Genomic DNA, 13,631 nt, shown 5'->3' with positions numbered 1-13,631 from the left:
ACAGGATGTGCCCACACTTCTGAGGATCCCCATTGGCTGAATCAAATCGAGCGGGCTCCTAGCATTATGGGAACTTCCGATTCCGGTATTCGATATGAAAAAAGTATCGGAACTAAGTATCGGAATTCCGATACAGCTAATATCGGCCAATACCCGATACTTGCGGTATCGGAATGCTCAACACTATTCGTAAGGTGTTTGATGAGCCAGGACGGGTAGCCTCTCTGACTGAGTCGCTGTTCAACCTCCACCAGGGTGCTCTGAGTGTTGGTCAGTATGCCATTCGGTTCCGCACGCTGTCCTCAGAATTAGGTTGGAATAATGCAGCACTAGTAGGAGCCTTTTGGCGTGGGTTATCGAGTAGGATAAAGGATGAATTGGCGGGTCGGGATACTCCCACCACTCTCGAGGACCTCATCTCCCTAGCTACTCGCATAGACCTCCGGTTTCAGGAGCGCGCACGGGAATCAGCTAGGGATAGGAGACCCACCAGGCCAGTCCCGTCCGCGAATCGGTCCTTTAGTCCACGACCAGCAGGGTCCGCTCACGTGCCTCCTCCCAAGCCCATGCAAGTTGACCGCGTCAGGTTGGCTGAGTCACGTTGAGAGAGACGGGCGCAAGGTCTGTGTCTCTATTGTGGAGGAGCATCGCATTTCATCCGTTCTTGTCCTGAGAGACCGGGAAACTCTTCCACCTAGGCCAGGTAAGAGAGGCCTCCCTAGGTGTTAATGATTCTTCTCAAGCCCTCACGATCTCTGTTCTTTTGCTTTCAGGGGAGAGGCATGGGTCCGAGGTGGCCTATGTGGATTCGGGCTTGGCAGGTAACTTCATCCGGCGTGAAGAGGTTGACAAATACCGGATTCCCGTGGTTACCCTGAAGAACCCCTGATTTATTGCTTCCGTTGACGGCAAACCCTTACTGGAACCCATCACCATGGTCACCAAGGAGGTTGTGCTGCAAGTTGGTGCTCTCCACCGGGAGAGAGTGGCTTTCTACGTGCTACCCACGCTGTCTCACGCCATCTTTCTTGGCCTCCCATGGCTCCGGACTCATCAGCCAGCCCTCGACTGGTCTTCCAGGGAGGTATTGCACTGGGGACACTCGTGCCAAGGCCGGTGTCTGAACGCTATTCATCCGGCTGCTACCGCACGTCCACCTCTGGAGCTCTCGGGGCTTCCCTCGGCCTATTGGTCCTATGCCGATGTCTTTGACAAGAAGGAGGCAGAGATCCTTCCCCCGCACCGGCCTTTCGACTGTCCAATCGAGTTAGTCCCTAGTTCCACGCCTCCTAGGGGTAGGATTTATCCATTGTCTCCTGCAGAAACCGCAGCCATGTCCGAGTATGTCAAGGAGAACCTTGCCAAGGGATTCATACGGAAGTCCTCCTCCCCCGCAGGAGCCGGTTTCTTCTTCGTTAAGAAAAAAGACGGCTCGCTGCACCCTTGCATTGACTATAGGGGCTTGAACAACATCATTATCAAGAACCGGTACCCTCTTCCACTCATCCCTGAGTTGTTTGATCGCCTCAGAGGGGAGCCGATCTTCTCCAAGTTGGATCTCAGAGGAGCATACAATCTTATCCGTATTCGTGCCGGCGATGAATGGAAGCCCGCTTTTAACACTTGTGACGGTCACTATGAGTACCTGGTTATGCCTTTTGGTCTGTGCAATGCCCCGGCTGTGTTTCAGGAATTCGTCAACGAGATCTTCCGGGACCTCCTGTACTCCTGTGTGGTAGTGTACTTGGATGACATTCTTGTCTTCTCCCCAGATCTTCTGTCTCATAGGAGGACTGTCCGCTTGGTGCTTCAGCGTCTTCGGGAGAATCGTTTGTACGCCAAGATGGAGAAATGTCTGTTCGAACAAATCTCGCTACCATTTCTGGGCTACATCATTTCCGACGCCGGGCTGCAGATGGATCCCGAGAAACTGTTCGCCATTCTTAAATGGCCCCGCCTCGTCGGTATAAGAGCTATCCAACTTTTTCTCGGATTCGCTAACTACTACAGGCAGTTTATTTCGCACTTCTCGTCGCTTACCAAGCCGATCTCCGCCCTTACCCAGAAGGGGACGAGTTCAAACTCCTGGACACCAGAGGCTGAAGAGGCCTTCCAGTCACTGAAACGGGCATTTTCCACGGCCCCTGTCTTGTCCCATCCTGAGAGCAGCAAACCCTTCGTGCTGGAGGTGGACGCATCCTCGACTGGTGCCGGGGCTGTGTTATCTCAGAAAACCGCCTCTGGTCGCCTGCGCCCTTGTGGATTCTTCTCCAAAGCCTTCTCCTCATCCGAGTGCAACTACTCGATTGGCGACCGTGAACTCTTGGCCATCAAGTTGGCATTGGAGGATGTCTTACCGAGTCAATATGATGGACTTGTGGTCCTTACATACGTAGCGCTCACTAATATACTAATTAGGCAAGAGACAAGAAGTCTGTTCTCAGTAAAACAATAGTATTTTATTCTGTTAAAATCAGAGATATTAATGAATTAACATATAAATTTGCACATGAATTTTAGCAGCACTAGTGTAACATTACATGATCAATACATCATCTATTCATAGAGAAAGTAAGCATCAATATATTACCGGATATTGTAGCATCACTCCTCTATCGGGTGACTCGATTGGCGAGGAGGAAATATCCCGTAAAACTCCATCACAGAAGATATGCATCCATAAGTCTCCTGTAACGTCCCTACGTGCCAGTGGAAATTCCCTCGGCTATATACAAACTGTTCCTAGATATGAATCTAGTCCTGCGCACTACAACTTCTACAAGTAATGTTTACACAAGCTGTACAGCTGCGCAGTGAACATTCCAACTCGTGCTCTGCTCGTGTTACGCAAGCGCTGTATGGTTGTTTTTCACATTCCTTATGCATGTTCTAATCATGTACTCAAAGAGGTCATTCAGCGGTCAAATCCCCAGTCTCTGGTAATGTTGTACTGAATACTTTTGAAAAGGAATAATAAGACCCGTGATCACCTACCTACCATCTGGATACCTTTTCTAATATCAATCATACATCATTCATATCAAATAAGTATCACAATCAGTCCTTGAGCACGGGAATTATTTTCACTTCCATAGGTCACCATCAGTACTTTTGGTTTCCTACAGAATATTTTGTATGCCATATAGCAATTCCACATTGAAAGGAGTATTACTATTATGGCAAGTACCAACACAGGGTGAATGATCCAATTTAGCATCTTTTGAGCTGAGGGAGAATGACCCATGAATATATCATACCAATGATGAGAAGTAGCATCGGCTATTATAGACCCCATTTTTACAATTTTTCCTACAACTATGGTAGTTCTAATTATATGCTGTTGTATTGTTTTATTTAAAACAGAAAGCATCTTCATACCCTCTTCTGAATGCGTAATAACATCTCTTAATTTAGTCATATTTAATTCCCAATTGTTTACTTCTAAAAGTTTAGGGTTCCACTGAACCGTTTCTTGTATAACTTGATCAGGCGTTAGTAAGAATGTCTGATTTTCCCATCGTATTGTGGATACATCCTTCAAACATCCCACAAAGGGAGTTTGCATATCTGGTATTATAGGGGCATCTGTTACCACACAAACTTCTTGTGAAGCTATTTCTACTAACAATTTGAATGTTATAGGTAAAACAGTAAATTCACAGATATTAACGGTATTTTGCAATAGACAAGGTTCATATACTGTAGAATGTAATCTGCAAATCTTTCCGTCCAGTATCCTCACATAAACTTAAATCATGTGTTCTATTGTTAACATCAATATACATACCATACATGGTAGGCATCCAAAACCATTGTGACCCTGGGGGCCCCAATAATAATGGTAATACAACATACCTACACATTATTTGTTGATTTGTTACATTGTATATATATATATATATATATAATATACCTTGACAACTTGTATCACTGCAAATCATTTTAGGGACTTCAATTTTTAACCATGAAGTTTTTGAAATTGTATTATTAAATACGGTCCTCCAAACTTTTTCATTCCCTGTCATTAATTGAGTTTACATTGTAGTTTTCTGCTGCATTTGATATATGGTCTGCAATGTACAAGTGGTCCAATTCAAAGCTTTACTTATATTAGACCCTGCTTCAAAGTTAAAATTATTTGAAGCATTCTGCATAGCTAATAAAAACTGATCTACTCCGGTGGCTTGAGTCCATGGCTGCCATATAGTAGGCATCCATTTTCCTTGTAAAGTCACAGCATTCTGTATATCCTTCCCTGCATTACTCATTCGATTGGCCAGAGCCTCTATATCAAAACCATTTAAAGTTCCAGTTACTGTACCATATGCTCCCATTAATGTATCATACCATGCTCGCTTCTTTCGAATGGGGCATGGGTGTGTGGGAGGAAAGGTAACTACAACTGAAACAACGGTTTTCCGAGATTGGGTACCAGTTTTTATACAGGATGTTGGGATTCTTTTCATATGTCCCGGATCAATCTTTGAAGCATTTGTTTGAATTATTCTTAAGTACCGTCTTAAGCTAGATACTCCTCCCCATACACCACCATCCGTCCTATTTGGCTTAGGGTTAATAGCTATTACCCTATTTGTCATATTGGCACATACTATTAGTTAAGTTCCATTTAGCTGAAAACTAAAATTCGTAGCATTTAAACCTTTATCAGAATAATTAGCAAATACTGTCCAATTTATTCCAACATTTGGAGGTTTCATTAACAGTTTGTCTATGTCTTCCTCCCAGCAAGCAATATTTTCTTCTGCTGCAACCTGTACAGTTCCAGTGCCATTCGTTAGCACTGTAAAAGGCCATGGTCGTCGTCCTGGATAGTCATAGGGCGGGGGTTCTTCATATAGCGGCCCATACATCCACGATGCTGTAGTGTTTATTAGCGTCAAGTTCACGTTGAATACCAATGTTCCATTATTTGATACATTATAAACATTCCAATCTCCAGGCCTTGGCAAGAGAGGCATCTGTTCCGTAGTCAACTTAACTCCGGGGGTCCATGTATCAACGACCCAACACAGCCCTCCAAGGATTCCAAGGCACCACTGTACAAGCATCTAAAATTTAAATAAAGAGAGTTATTCTCGCAAGTAACATTTTTCTTGTGGGATGTATTCCCACTTTTCCTGCCCTGGTCTCATGATCAATAGGGTACGGTCTTTCCCAATGGCAATAACCTCCGCCGCAGATGGCAGTCCTTGCCTATTTTGTACCCAAATTTTTGCTCCAACATTGGTCACATCAGATGACCCAAATCCTTTATCCCCCCTCATAGACAGTTCTAGAGGAGCTTGTCCTTCAATTGATTGAGCAAGATCAATTGGAATCACCAACATTTGAGCCATTTTCTGTCCTTTAGCAATAACCAATGGCTCTATTCCCAAATTTATTATGAGGACTTTAATTTCCCCTTGATAGTCAGCATCAATGACTCCTCCTACCACTACTGCCCCTTTTAGAGCAAAACTAGAGCGAGTGGTCAACTGACCATAATGTCCCTTGGGTATCTGACACCCTAATCCCGTTGAGATTGGAACAGTCTTACCTGGAGGTACAACAATCGCTTCTATTGCACTGAGATCTAATCCCGCAGACAAAGGAGTTGCCCTCTCAGGGATTTTGGCGTCTTGAGTTGTCTTCCACCAGGTAATTGTATGTACAACATGTGCCTCATGTACTGTAAGGTTTGGTGTCAGCATCCTCATTAGTGGTGTCATGGAATCAGTAATAGGCCTGTTGTTAATGATTTGTAATGCCTCACTTAAATTGTCTCTCCACTGGCCATATTCTCCTTCCACACCGTGCACTTTGTTTAATGTGGATTTCAAGATCCGATTCATTCTCTCCACTAACCCTGCAGCTTGTGGATAGTATGGCATGTGATATACCCATTGAATATTATGCTCATTAGCATAGTCTTTTACTTGTTGGCCAGTGAAGTGTGACCCATTGTCAGTTTGTATTTGTAATGGAACACCATAATATTGGGTAATAATCTCTAAAGTCCTAAGTGTACTCCATTGTGTAGCTGCTTTGCAGGGGAAACCAATCAGTAGTCCTGAATATGTATCTACAGCTGTACAATAATGTATTTGCATCCCCTGCTTTCACTGAGTGGACCAATAAAATCCATCTGCCAAATCTGTGCAGGTAATTGACCCCTTGCTATGTGTCCCATAACCGTGTGTGGTACTTCTCGTTTCTGTGAATGTTGGCATATTGGACATTGTATAATGACTTGCTTAATTATGTCCATGGTTAAGGGGACACCTCTTTCTTGGGCCCACCTGTAAGTGGCCTTTTCTCCCAGGTGTCCACTTTTGTTGTGCGCCGAAACAGCTGTACCGTGCAGCCATTTTTCTTCATCTTGATCAACTTCCGAAGTTTGCCTAATGGCGGCGGCTTTATCTGCTTCAGAATTAAACAAACGGTCAAGTGAGTCAGCAGGCATATGTGCATCAACATGAAAAACAGTAGTAGGTGTGGTTTGTACCATTTCTTCTATAAACTCCCACACCTCCTTCCCCCCACACTTCCTTACCATGGATGACCCCATTATGCTTTTTCCATCCCATCATCCAAGTTGCAAGTCCATTAGCTACAGACTATGAGTCTGTGAAGAGATGGCATTCCCGTCCTTGCTCAAAACTTAATGCCAGAAAGATAGCATACAATTCTGCATATTGACTCCTTTTACCATGACCTTCCATGACCAGATGTTTTTCCAATCTGGGGTTATAAGTCAGACTTTTCCAATGTCGTTTTCCATTGACATATCGGGCTGATCCGTCTGTAAACCTAGCATGTTGCTGCTCAGTTAGATCTTCATACGATTTTCCCCATTTGACAGGAGATTCCTCTAACATAGTAGATTGTAAAGGGGACTTCACTCCCTCCCCATCTCAGCTATTTTCTCATGAAGGGAGGCGATCCCGCCTTCACCTTTCTTTGCTCTTTCAGAAATATACCATTTCCATTTTATGATACTTTGTTCTTGTGCGTGTCCTACCCTATTTGTTTTAGGGTTAGATAATACCCATTGCATGATGGGTATTGCTGGTCTTAAAAGAACCTCATGTCCTAAAGTCAATTGTTCAGTTTCCACTAACGAACAATAACAGGCCAACAATTGTTCAAATGGAGCATATTTTTCTCAAGCATCGGGGAGTTTTCGATTCCAAAACCCTAAGGGGACTCTTTTTCCCCCTTGTTTCTGCCAAAGTGACCAATTGGCATACAGATTCTGCACTGATACATGTAATTCCACACTCCCCGTCATCATTGGCCACAAATCTACAGCCTGTCGTATGGCTTCTTTTACCATTTCAAATGCAGTTTGTTGTTCCTCTCCCCAATGAAACTCATATTTCTTTCTAGTCACTTTATACAATGGAGCTAGCATCTGTCCCAAATGAGGTATATGTTGTCTCCAAAATCCAAACAATCCAATATACAGTGGGGAAAAAAAGTATTTAGTCAGTCAGCAATAGTGCAAGTTCCACCACTTAAAAAGATGAGAGGCGTCTGTAATTTACATCATAGGTAGACCTCAACTATGGGAGACAAACTGAGAAATAAAAATCCAGAAAATCACATTGTCTGTTTTTTTTTCATTTTATTTGCATATTATGGTGGAAAATAAGTATTTGGTCAGAAACAAAATTTCATCTCAATACTTTGTGATATATCCTTTGTTGGCAATGACAGAGGTCAAACGTTTTCTGTAAGTCTTCACAAGGTTGCCACACACTGTTGTTGGTATGTTGGCCCATTCCTCCATGCAGATCTCCTCTAGAGCAGTGATGTTTTTGGCTTTTCGCTTGGCAACACGGACTTTCAACTCCCTCCAAAGGTTTTCTATAGGGTTGAGATCTGGAGACTGGCTAGGCCACTCCAGGACCTTGAAATGCTTCTTACGAAGCCACTCCTTCGTTGCCATGGCGGTGTGCTTTGGATCATTGTCATGTTGAAAGACCCAGCCACGTTTCATCTTCAATGCCCTTGCTGATGGAAGGAGGTTTGCACTCAAAATCTCACGATACATGGCCCCATTCATTCTTTCATGTACCCGGATCAGTCGTCCTGGCCCCTTTGCAGAGAAACAGCCCCAAAGCATGATGTTTCCACCACCATGCTTTACAGTAGGTATGGTGTTTGATGGATGCAACTCAGTATTCTTTTTCCTCCAAACACGACAAGTTGTGTTTCTACCAAACAGTTCCAGTTTGGTTTCATCAGACCATAGGACATTCTCCCAAAACGCCTCTGGATCATCCAAATGCTCTCTAGCAAACTTCAGACGGGCCCGGACATGTACAGGCTTAAGCAGTGGGACACGTCTGGCACTGCAGGATCTGAGTCCATGGTGGCGTAGTGTGTTACTTATGGTAGGCCTTGTTACATTGGTCCCAGCTCTCTGCAGTTCATTCACTAGGTCCCCCCGCGTGGTTCTGGGATTTTTGCTCACCGTTCTTGTGATCATTCTGACCCCACGGGGTGGGATTTTGCGTGGAGCACCAGATCGAGGGAGATTATCAGTGGTCTTGTATGTCTTCCATTTTCTAATTATTGCTCCCACAGTTGATTTCTTCACTCCAAGCTGGTTGGCTATTGCAGATTCAGTCTTCCCAGCCTGGTGCAGGGCTACAATTTTGTTTCTGGTGTCCTTTGACAGCTCTTTGGTCTTCACCATAGTGGAGTTTGGAGTCAGACTGTTTGAGGGTGTGCACAGGTGTCTTTTTATACTGATAACAAGTTTAAACAGGTGCCATTACTACAGGTAATGAGTGGAGGAAAGAGGAGACTCTTAAAGAAGAAGTTACAGGTCTGTGAGAGCCAGAAATCTTGATTGCTTGTTTCTGACCAAATACTTATTTTCCACCATAATATGCAAATCAAATGAAAAAAAAACAGACAATGTGATTTTCTGGATTTTTTTTTCTCAGTTTGTCTCCCATAGTTGAGGTCTACCTATGATGTAAATTACAGACGCCTCTCATCTTTTTAAGTGGTGGAACTTGCACTATTGCTGACTGACTAAATACTTTTTTTCCCCACTGTATGATTGAGTTTCATGCTTAGATTTAGGAGTAGGGAAATTGATGATTTTCTGTTTAGCTTTTGGCAAGATTTCCCTATGTCCTTTGTTCCACTGAATTCCTAAAAATTTTACAACTTGAGACGGTCCTTGGACCTTGGCATCATTAATCTCCCATCCCTTGTTTCGCATATGAGATATCAATTTATCCAACTGTTCCTTCACTGACTGTTCATCATTACCCTGTATCATTATATCATCGATATAATGTGAAAATTGCATTTCAGAGGGCAAAGGAAACTCATCCAGGTGTTCTGCCACCGTCCGGTGACAAATAGTAGGACTGTGTAGCCATCCTTGTGGCAACCTGGTAAAAGTGTATTGTCATCCCAACCAGGTAAATGCGAATTGATCTTGAGCTTTTTCCTCTATGGGAATTGTAAAGAACGCATTAGCCAAATCAATCACTGCATACCAGGTACCGCTATGACTTTGCACGTCTTCTACTATAGTAATAGTGTCCGGTGCTGCAGCTATTAGTGGGGGAATATATTTGTTCAATTCTCTATAATCCACAGTCATACGCCAGGAGCCATCACTCTTTTTCACTGGCCAGACAGGATTGTTCCAAGCAGTGGTGGTTGTACGCATTACTCCAGCGTCAACCAAATTTTTGATTGTTTCAGTAATTTCCTTATGTCCTCCCGGAATTCGGTATTGTTTCATAGCTACCATTTTTGTCGCCGGGGGAACATGTATAGGTGGCATTTTCACTTTTCCAGCTACCACAGGTCTCATTTGGATTTCACCTGTTCTGACTCCGAAGGAAAATTTTCCCTCAGCCAAATTTAGCGTCATCCCTTTCAAAACATCTATTCCCAAAATATATTCTGGTATAGGTACTACTAAAACTCGATAATTCCTTATTGGTAAATCACCTATTTTCAGGGCAACTTGTGTTTGGACCCCAGTGATCACTTGTCCTCCTAATCCTGCAATTTTAATTTTCGGACCTTTGAATTGGTTTGGATTTCCATAAATTAAGGTAGCCTCCGCCCCAGTATCAATTAATGCGGGAACTCTTTGTACATTGCCCCCTTTTCAATGGATACTTAAATTTACATATGGACGTTGATCACTTTTTATCCATACGGGGGCTTGGCTGGCTACCTATGATATCTCTTCATCAGAATTTTTTCCCGTGGCTGCCTCATAGGCATTCCTGCCCCAGCCATCACTTACCCGAGTAGCTACTGCTGCAGCCAGTTCCTCCCAAGGATAGACTGTTTTAAAGTCTTCCCATGACACTTTCTCAGGTGCTGTTGGAATTTTAACAGCTTTCTCCTTCTCTTGACCAACTTCCTTTTTAGCATCCACCTTTTTAGCAGACAACACTTTCTGCTTATATAGTCTCCACAATTCACCTGTCTGTTTTCCATCTCTAGATTCTTTACTCATTCCAGCTTTCAATAATGCCTGGAACATTTCCCTCCGGGATACCCGATCCGGATTAGAGGGGTTCCCTTCTTTCTTCCATTCTGAATTATAGGGTTTACTATTACCTGGGTGTGTTTGGGAGGGATTTTGAGGAGAGGATGCCTGGGCTGCAGCTTTCCAGTCACCCATATCCTGCAACTCCCTCATTCGAGTAATCACTCTGCTCACTGGTTCTCCTGTCATTGCCACTGTTAAGCCAATATCACAGCTTTATATGCAGGAGGAGCAGTCTTTACCAATCGACTCCTCATGCTTGCCGTCATTGGATACTCTGTATATTCTTCTTCTACAGCTAACACTGAAAATGCACTCCGCATAGCTTCTTCTTTCAATCTTTCAATCGCATCATGGAGAGTATACCATGGTTTATCATTGACTGGTATGTCAGCCTCCGTAGCATATTTATCCATTATAGCTCTGGCTACAATAATTACAATATTTTGCAATTGTTCTTGATTCTCCTTGAAATAGTTTTTGAAATATCTCTGCATCACAGGATCCCGGGAAAAAGTAACAAATTTAGTGATGTCCTGAAAATCTAGTTTTATCCCTGTTCCTCCAAAATCATGCATCCTAACTAACCATGCAATTTCTGACTCTCCTGACCTTTGTTTAAACTGAGTTAGAATGCTGTCTACCTCATTTTGAGTATAATCTTCGGTGGAGACTCTGGTTCAGGTATGGGGGACACTTCGGTCTACCATAAGGGGTTGTCCGTCAGCCTCAAATTGAAGCTGGCCAGCTGCATCACGGGCTTGTTCCCGGATTATTTCATTTTCCGTGCGTTCCATACGCCTTTGAATTGGATTAGCTTTTACTTTTGATGAACCCTTTGGGGGATAAATAACAGGGGCTGGTGGGTTCTCCCAGTCATCTGAAGAAGAGGTATCCCACACATCCCCATCCCATTTATCCGGGTCCCAATTTACAGATGCAGTGGCTATGCTTTTATAAACTTTTTCTTTGTTGATTTTTCCTTTCTGCTTACGATATTTGAGCAACCTTTATAGCAGCTTTTTCTGCTACATTCTGATAGTGTTCCAACTTATCTTTAAGCAGACGGGTATTACAATCCAGCACCACTTTCTGCCCACCTAACTCTTCACTTTTTGTTCCAACTGAGAACATTTTCTCTGCATCTGTTGATTCCTCTCATGCATCGTGCGATATGCACTGAGCAGGATCCAGGTTCGTCGCCCAAGCGACACTACATCACCCGCCTTTGCGGGGACCCCCCTGAGTACTTCAACAACATCAGTGGGTTCACTACCTTTGAGCTTACTCGACCATAGTTCTCCTAGCCCAGAGCTACTCAATTCATGTGCCAGTATATCATAGGGTGCCGTGGTCCAGCCAGGCACCTCTACAACATCATCTTGTTTTTCTTTGCGTTTCCTAAACATTGTCACTATTATTGGCAAAAAAAAAAAAAATGCCAACTATATATTTGTGATAACAAAACTGTTGAAAGAAAAATCCTGCCGACTACACCAATTTATGTCTTACCGAGTCAATATGATGGACTTATGGTCCTTACATACATAGCGCTCACTAATATACTAATTAGGCAAGAGACAAGAAGTCTGTGCTCAGTAAAACAATAGTATTTTATTCTATTAAAATCAGAGATATTAATGAATTAACATATAAATTTGCACATGAATTTTAGCAGCACTAGTCTAACATTACATGATCAATACATCATCTATTCATAGAGAAAGTAAGCATCAATATATTACCGGATATTGTAGCATCACTCCTCTATCGGGGGACTCGATTGGCGAGGAGGAAATATCCCGTAAAACTCCATCACAGAAGATATGCGTCCATAAGTCTCCTGGAACGTCCCTACTCGCCAGTGGAAATTCCCTCGGTTATATACAAACTGTTCCTAGATATGAATCTAGTCCTGCGCACTACAATTTCTACAAGTAATGTTTACACAAGCTGTACAGCTGTGCAGTGAGCATTCCAACTCGTGCTCTGCTCGTGTTACGCAAGCGCTGTATGGTTGTTTTTCACATTCCTTATGCATGTTCTAATCATGTACTCAAAGAGGTCATTCAGCGGTCAAATCCCCAGTCTCTGGTAATGTTGTACTGAATACTTTTGAAAAGGAATAATAAGACCCGTGATCACCTACCTACCATCTGGATACCTTTTCTAATATCAATCATACATCATTCATATCACATAAGTATCACAGAGGAGTGGTGTCATCTTCTGGAAGGAGCTGTCCATCCGTTTGTTATCTACTCGGACCACAAGAACCTGGCCTACCTTCAGTCCGCCCAGAGACTCAACCCTCGGCAGGCCAGGTGGTCCTTGTTCTTCGCTCGCTTCGATTTTGAGCTCCACTTTTGCCCTGGACACAGAAACACCAAGGCCGATGCCTTATCCAGAGTCTTCCAACCGTGTGAGGTAGGGGAGGAACCGTCTCACATCATCGAACCCACGAAGATTATCACCGTGGCACCGCTGAGTTTGCTTTCTCCACCTCCTGGCAAGACCCTCGTGCCTGACAGTGCCAAAAGAAGAGTTCTACTTTGGGGGCATTCCTCCAAATTGTCAGGCCATGCTGGAATTCAGAAGACTCTTGCCCTCATATCTCGGCACTATTGGTGGCCAACTCTCCGCCAAGATGTGGCAGACTTCGTTGCCTCCTGTCCCTCCTGCGCTAGGAATAAAATACCTCGTCGGTCTCCGTTTGGTCTGCTGCTCCCTCTGCCGGCTCCTACGTCGCCCTGGGAGATTATTGCCATGGACTTTATCACCGATTTGCCCCGCACTTCCGGTTGTACGGTGATTCTAGTAGTGGTGGACCGCTTTTCCAAAATGGCACACTTTATTCCTCTGAGCGGTCTCCCCTCTGCGCCCCGATTAGCCAAGATCTACATCCATCAGATTTTTAGGCTTCACGGGCTACCGCAACGTATCGTATCTGACCGTGGAGTCCAGTTTACTTCCAAGTTTTGGAGAGCCCTTTGCAAACTCCTGGCTACATCCCTAGATTTCTCATCCGCCTACCACCCGCAGACCAATGGACAAGTAGAGCGAACTAACCAGACGTTGATGGGATATCTTC

General features: G+C 43.8%; 1 long non-coding RNA gene across 1 annotated transcript; it reads right to left on the bottom strand.

Annotated features, from left to right (window-relative positions):
- Positions 1-2,437: 2,437 nt before the first annotated feature.
- On the bottom strand, positions 2,438-7,623 carry LOC141091483 (uncharacterized). The gene is made up of 2 exons (XR_012232524.1): positions 6,300-7,623; positions 2,438-5,069 (listed from the first exon to the last, which is right to left on the bottom strand). It is a non-coding gene; the product is annotated as an uncharacterized lncRNA (long non-coding RNA).
- Positions 7,624-13,631: the final 6,008 nt, after the last annotated feature.

Source organism: Dendrobates tinctorius, unplaced genomic scaffold (genome assembly GCF_039654945.1).
Source record: "Dendrobates tinctorius isolate UK_male_01 unplaced genomic scaffold, ASM3965494v1 ptg000054l, whole genome shotgun sequence".
Lineage (NCBI taxonomy): Eukaryota > Metazoa > Chordata > Amphibia > Anura > Dendrobatidae > Dendrobates > Dendrobates tinctorius.
The sequence above is the reverse complement of the archived record's forward strand: the minus strand, read 5'-3'. Positions and strand labels throughout refer to the sequence as shown.